This window comes from Hibiscus syriacus, unplaced genomic scaffold (genome assembly GCF_006381635.1).
Source record: "Hibiscus syriacus cultivar Baekdansim isolate YM2019G1 unplaced genomic scaffold, ASM638163v2 tig00116962_pilon, whole genome shotgun sequence".
NCBI classification, from domain to species: Eukaryota; Viridiplantae; Streptophyta; class Magnoliopsida; order Malvales; family Malvaceae; genus Hibiscus; species Hibiscus syriacus.
The window spans coordinates 5,923,408-5,930,990 of record NW_024063488.1 but is presented as its reverse complement, the minus strand read 5'-3'; positions in this window follow the sequence as shown (position 1 = coordinate 5,930,990).

The following is a 7,583-nucleotide window of genomic DNA, read 5'->3' as shown; positions in this document are numbered from 1 at the left end:
CTCCACCAGCAACTTTAAACACATATCTCGTAGTAGATTTGCTTTTATCCAAATCCCCTGCATAGTCAAAATCTACATACACATTGATTAGTAAGTTTGATCCTTCGTAATATAATGCAACATTTGAGGTCCCTTTGATGTATCTCAGGATCCTCTTTACTGTATTCCAATACTCTTTTGCCTGGATTCTCCATGTACCGACTAACCACTCCCACTGCTTGTGTAATGTCTGGTCTTGTGCATATCATAGCGAACATTAAACTTCACACTGCTGATGCATACGGTACTCGAGACATCTCCATCCTCTCTTCTTCACTACTAGGACTCATACTGGAGGATAATTTTAAGTTAATAGGAAGAGGGGTAGAAATTGGCTTACAATCTTGCATGCTGAATCGTGACAAGATATTCTTCAAGTAATTCTTTTGTGAAAGCCAAATCTTCCTATTACTTATGTCTCGGTGAATTTGCATCCCTAGAATGTTGTTTGCTGATCCCAAGTCCTTCATTTCAAATTCCCTAGCCAGTTGTGCCTTCAATTTTTCAATATGATCTTTGTTGGGTCCTGCAACCAATATGTCATCCACATACAACAACAATATAACAAAATCGTTATCACCAGACCTCTTAAAATAATCACAAGGGTCTGCATTAAGTCTGTTGTATCCAAGGCACATAATGAAGGAATCAAATCTCTTATACCAACACCTCGGCGCCTGATTTAGACCGTACAGAGATTTGTTCAACCTGCAAACCAAGTTCTTCTTCTTTTTTCTTCAAAACCTTCAGGCTGGAGCATATAATTTCTTCTTCAAGATTTCCATGAAGAAAAGCTGTTTTAACATCTAGCTGCTCTAGATGTAAGTCCAATATAGCACACATTGCCAAAACTACTCGAACTGTTATTAGTCGAACCACAGTAAAAAATATTTCATTGAAATCAATACCTTCTTTTTGAGCATATCCTTTGACCACCAGTCTTGCACGATACCTCTCAACTTGATCGTCACCATTTCGCTTGATTTTGAAGACCCATTTGTTACCAATTGGCTTCCTTCCTTGTGGTAGTGGCATAAGGTCCCATGTATTATTTTTATGAAGGGCTTCAATTTCTTCTTGCATTGCCATCATCCACAGTGAATCATCTGAGCTGTTTATTGCCTCCTGGTATGTTGATGGCTCACCGTCCTCTGTTAAAAGGCAGTATGCAACATTTCCTTCTATAACATAATCTGAGTGCCAATTGGGACGTATTCTCACACGATCTGATTGACGAGTTGTTGGAGCTTCAAAACTCTCTGGTTCTTGTTCATCATGTGCTGGTTCTGCTTCAGAAGAATCTCCTTGTTCAACCTCTTTTTTCACATATATCTATGTAGTCTCTGACTTTTCAGCGCTATCATCATATTCTTTTCTTTGCAGCTTATCTTCTACAAAAATAACATCCCTGTTAATGATCACTTTGCAGGCAGTGGGATCCCACAAGCGATACCCCTTTACTCCATCAACATACATCAAGAATTTGCATTTCATGGATTTTGGATCTAACTTTGAAATTTATTGGGCTTTGTATATCACGTACACAATACTTCCAAATACATGGAGGTTTGAATAATCAGCTGGTTTACCAGTCCACATCTCCATTGGTGTCTTCAGCTCTATTGTAGTAGATGGAGCTCGATTCACCAAATAACGGGCGGTATTGACTGCTTCTGCCCAGAATGATTTTTCTAGGCCTGCATCCCTCAACATTGCTCTTGTTCTTTCTAACAATGTTCTGTTCATCCGCTCTGCCACTCCATTTTGTTGAGGGGTGTTGCCACTGTGAACTGTCTTTTGATGCCTTCTTTCCTGTAAAAGTTATTAAATTATTCACTTGTGTATTCTCCTCCATTATCTGTTCTGAAACACTTGATCTTATTTCCAAAATCAAGTTGCACCCACGCTTTGAAGTTTTTGAAAGTGGAAAACACATTGTTGAAAACATTTTGATATTTCGATATAAACAAATTAAGTTAAATGAATTTTAAGATTTTCCAAATGATTTTCTAAGTATATTCGATATAATTATTCGAATATCAAAACATTACTCCAAATATTTCAAAAAATCATTTTTAATCCTTACTTAAGTGTAAAATTAAGTTTTAATCTTAAAACAATTTCAAAAATAATCTTTCAAAGTATTTCGAACCATTTCAAAGCCAAAAATTCCAGATTGCTCAGAGGGAACCGATTCCCCCCCCCCCAAGGGGGTACCAATTCCCCCTAAATGGTTTGGCTACGAGATTTCCAGAATGCTCGGAGGGAGCCGATTCCCCCATAGGGGGTACCGATTCCCCCCTGTTTAACGGTCGAAATATTTGAATTTTACACTTAGGAACGATTCCCTATGAGGAGGAACCGATTCCCCCACGCTCCAAGCTATTTTATTAATTTTTTCACACTAAACGGCTATATGATCTTCACTAATCATCCCCAACGTTCATAAGTGATTCAAGGTGTATTTAAACAAGTTCTGAAGCCCTTGATCAACAAGAAATCATAGAGAAACAAGAGAGAAAGCATCAAACACCAAGTTTGTGCAAATCAAGCCAATTTTCCTTTCAATATCATTTTGCTTTCAAGAACACCATTTGTGCATTTGTAATTATCTTTGAGTTCTTTTCTTGTTCTAGAATTGTGGAAACATCTTACCTTGTGAGGTTTTCCTTGTAAGTTTACAAATTTGTAATCTTCTCTTTGGGAAAGAGTGTTCTCAAGAATTGGGGTATATTCTTGAGGGTGTTGTAAGGTTATCTCTTTGGCCTCAAAGAAAGAAAAAATTAGTGAATTGTTGGAAATCTTAGTGTGGATAGCTAAGGTAGTGGACGTAGGCTTTGATTGAGAAAGTCGAACCACTCTAAATCGCTGTGCAATTAATTTCAATTTTCTGCAAAAGCTTCCATCAAATTTTTAATTGCAAATTCACCCCCCTCTTGGCCAAATCCGTCAATCGATTACTCAACAATTGGCATCAAGCCTAACTCATTTGAAGGTTTAATCGCCTCTTGAGTCGATTCGGGAAGAGTTATATCGATAATCAAAGTCATCAATGGCCTCCGCTTCAAACTTCGACTCCGGTCTCGACTCGATGCCCGTCAACAAGCCTCCTTTCTTCAATGGAGCTAACTATGCCTATTGGAATAATAGAATGATGTACTTCATTCAAGCAAGTGACATGGGAGCATAGAATGCTGTAGAAGAAGGATACATCAAACCTCTCACTCATCCAAGGTTGTGGAGTGAAGGAGAGACAAGAATGTTCCAGCTCAACTCCAAAGCCATCCATATCATTTTTTGTGCTCTTGGACCAGATGAATACGGAAGAGTTTCATTGTGTACAACCGCCAAAGAAATATGAGACAAACTTCAAGTCACTCATTAAGGTACTGATGAGGTAAAGAAATCTAAAATTAGTATTCTAATGCATAACTATGAAAATTTCAGGATGAAACCAAATGAAGATATCAAAGCTATGACAGATAGATTTTCAACGATTATCAATGGTATCAAATCATATGGAGAGATCATTTCAAATGAAAAGCCTGTGAGGAAGTTAGTCTACTCCATCCCAAAATCGTGGCAATCAAAAGAAGACGACAATCATCGAGTCTAAGGACTTAACGTCCTTAACTCTTGAAGAGCCAATTGGATCACTCCTCACTCATGAAATGATGCTCGAAGATGAGGTGGACCTCGACAAGATTGACGAGACACCAAAGGAGAAGGATAAGAAGAAAAACATTGGAGTTGCTCTCAAATCCACAAATGATGAGAGTGATTCGAATAACGATGACGATGACGAGGAAATGGCATTGTTTGCCAAACGGTTTAGAAAAATGATGAGACCTTATCGAGGAAGAAAATTCAAAAGAAATGAAGGCCTCAAAAATGAACCGAAAGAGAAGGACCCAATCATTTGCTACGAATGCAAAAAGCCATGGCATGTTAAATATGATTACCCACAATTGAAGAAAAAGGGTCAATCAAAGAATAAGCACAAGGCTCATGTGGCTACATGGAGCGATGAAGAAAGTTCCGATGAAGAGGAACAAGAAGTAGCTAACTTGTTCTTGATGGCATTTGGGGAAGATTCTAAGGTAACCTCTAACTCATACGATTTTGATGATTTATCCTATGATGAGTTATTAGAGGAATATAATGGGTTGGCTTTGAATTATGAGAAATTATTTTTAAAATATAAAAACGATGATGATCATTTTGCAAATCAAAGATTTACTTTCAAAGATCAATGATGATCATCAAAACAAAATTGATGATCTTAAAACTTCTTTTGATAAAGTTGGAACAAACATTTTGAAAAAGGTGGAAATTCAAAATCCAACTTTGTTAGAAAAAGTTTTAGAAACTACAATCATAGAGGTCCCCAAATAACCTTTAATGGAAAAATCGTTAGAAGTATGTGGGTTCCTAAAGAACTCATTACTACTAAAGATAAAAATATCCTACACAAATGGATACCTAAGGGGACTAGGATTTTGGAAACTAATGAATATGGACCCAAAAGAATTTGGGTACCAAGAATCAAAAATTAATCTATGTTTGTAGGGAAATGAGCATTGCTACAAGGCACGGGAAACAAATTCAAATTCATGGTACCTTGATAGTGGATGCTCAAGACACATGACCAGAGACAAAAGCCGGTTCATTGAGCTTAACACCAAAAATGGAGGAGAAGTGACTTTTGGAGACAATTCAAAAGGTCACATTGAAGGTATTGGTACAATAGGTAATACCTCTTCCATACAAATTAAAAATGTTTTATATGTGAATGGATTAAAGCATAATCTATTGAGTATTAGTCAATTATGCGATAAAGGATTCAATGTCTTATTTGAAATGGTTGTAAAGTCATTGACATTGCATCTAATCAGATTATGCTTGTTGGTCATAGAATATGGAACATTTACATGGTGCATTTAGATTCTTTTGATATGACTAATTTATGCCTAGTTGCTAAGGATGAACATGATAGTTAGTTATGGCATAGGAGACTAGGACATGCTAGTATGATGTTTTGCAACGGCTAACTCAAGGTGATTTAGTTCGAGGGTTGCCTAAGCTTAAATTTGATAATGATAAAATCTGTGATGCTTGTGCTAAAGGAAAACAAAAGCGTGTTTCTTTTAAATCCATTAATGACGTATCAACTAGTAGAGTATTACAATTGATCCATGTAGATCTTTTTGGGCCAACTAGGACTACTAGCTTGGGTGGAAAACAATATGCATTTGTCTTGGTAGATGACTATTCTAGATATACTTGGGTTCCTATTTTTAAGTACTAAAGATGAAGCATTAGAACAATTTATCAATTTTCAAAAATAATCCAAAATGAAAAGGGTTACTCTATAACTAGTGTTAGGAGTGATCATGGCACTGAATTTGAAAATCTTGGATTTATTGAATTTTGTAATTCTAATGGTATTAGTCATAATTTTTCAGCACCTAGAACTCCTCAACAAAATAGAGTTGTTGAGAGGAAAATCGAACTTTAGAAAAGGCTAGAACCATGCTTTGTGAAAATAATTTGCCAAAATATGTTTGGGCGGAAGCCACAAATACTGCTTGTTATGTTGTTAATCGAGTAATGATTAGGCCAATTTTAAAGAAAACTCCATATGAAATTTTCAAAAATAAAAAGCCTAACATTAGCTATTTTCATCCTTTTGGATGTAAATGTTTTGTTTTAAACAACGGTAAAGAAAACCTTGGCAAATTTGATGCTAAAAGTGATGAAGGAATTTTTTCTGGGTTACTCCTTAAATTCTAAAGCTTATCGAGTATTTAATAAAAGAACTTTAGTTGTAGAAGAGTCTATACATTTTGTTTCGATGATAAGGATTCTTGTGAATGATGATGTAGGTGTTATAAATACAAATGATGTTAGACATGAAGTTGGAGAACCATCATCAAAGGAAGAAACGAAGAATGAGGAAACTCATGATCCTCTTGAGAATCCAACCATTGAAGAAAGGGAAGTATCTTATCCAAGAGAGTACAACTATGTCAAGGTGGTGAGATTATAGGTGATCCATCCAAAGGGTAACAACTCGATCTTCTTAGAAATATTTGTAATTATGTTGCATTTATTTTATGCATAGAGCCTAAGAATATTAAAGAAGCATTAAATGATGAACATTGGATTATGGCTATGCAAGAAGAGTTAAATCAATTTGAGAGAAGTAAAGTATGAACATTAGTTGAAAGGCCTAGTAATAAATCTATGTAGGTACTAGATGGGTATTTAGGAATAAGCTTGATGAGAGTGGTAATATAGTGAGAAACAAGGCTAGACTTGTTGCTCAAGGGATACTCAAGAAGAGGCATAGACTATGATGAAACATACGCTCCCGTAGCTAGGATGGAAGCAATTAGAATGTTATTAGCATTTGCATGTTTTTATGAATTTAAATTATATCAAATGGATGTTAAAAGTGCATTTTTAAATGGTTTTATAAAAGAATAAGTGTATGTGGAACAACCTCCAGGTTTTGAAGATTCAAAATTTCCAGATCATGTTCTTAAATTGACAAAAGCTCTTTATGGTTTAAAACAAGCTCCTAGAGCTTGGTATAAAAGATTGTCAAATTTTTTAATCAAAAAAGGTTTTTCAAAAGGAAAGGTTGACACTACATTATTTTTAAAGCATAAAGGTAAAGATTTATTAGTAGTTCAAATTTATGTTGATGATATAATATTTGGTTCTACTAATGATGTTCTTTGCCAAGAATTTTCTAAGCTAATGCAAAGTGAGTTTGAGATGAGCATGATGGGGGAGCTCTCATTTTTCTTGGGACTCCAAATCAAGTAAAGAAAAGATGGCATCTTTATTAATCAAGCTAAGTACATCAAAGATATGCTCAAGAAGTTTGGACTGGAAAATGGGAAACCTCATGACACTCCAATGAGCTCTTCAACAAAGCTTGACTTAGATGAAGGAGGTAAATGTGCAGATATTAAATTATATAGGTCAATGATTGGCTCTTTGCTTTATTTAACTGCAAGTAGACTGGACATTATGTTTAGTGTTTGCTTATGTGCTAGATTTCAATTATGTCCTAAGGAATCACATTTACTAGCTGTTAAGAGAATCTTTAGATACCTTAAGGACACTCCTAGTTTAGGACTTTGGTATCCTAGAGACTCTAGTTTTAGCTTGCATGCCTTCTCTGATGCGGATTATGGAGGATGTAAATTAGATAGGAAAAGCACCTCCAGTACTTTCCAATTCCTTGGAAATATGCTGATTTCTTGGTTTTTCAAAGAAACAAAATTGTGTTGCATTATCTACCACTGAAGCGGAATATATTTCAGCCGGTAGTTGTTGTGCACAAGTTTTATGGATGAAACAACAACTTTTTGATTATGGAATTGAAGTAGGTACTATTCCTATCAAGTGTGACAATACTAGTGCTATTTGTCTCACTAAAAATCCCATCCAACACTCTAGAACTAAACACATTGAAATTAAACATCACTTCATTATAGACCATGTCACTAAGGAAGATGTAGTTCTAGAAT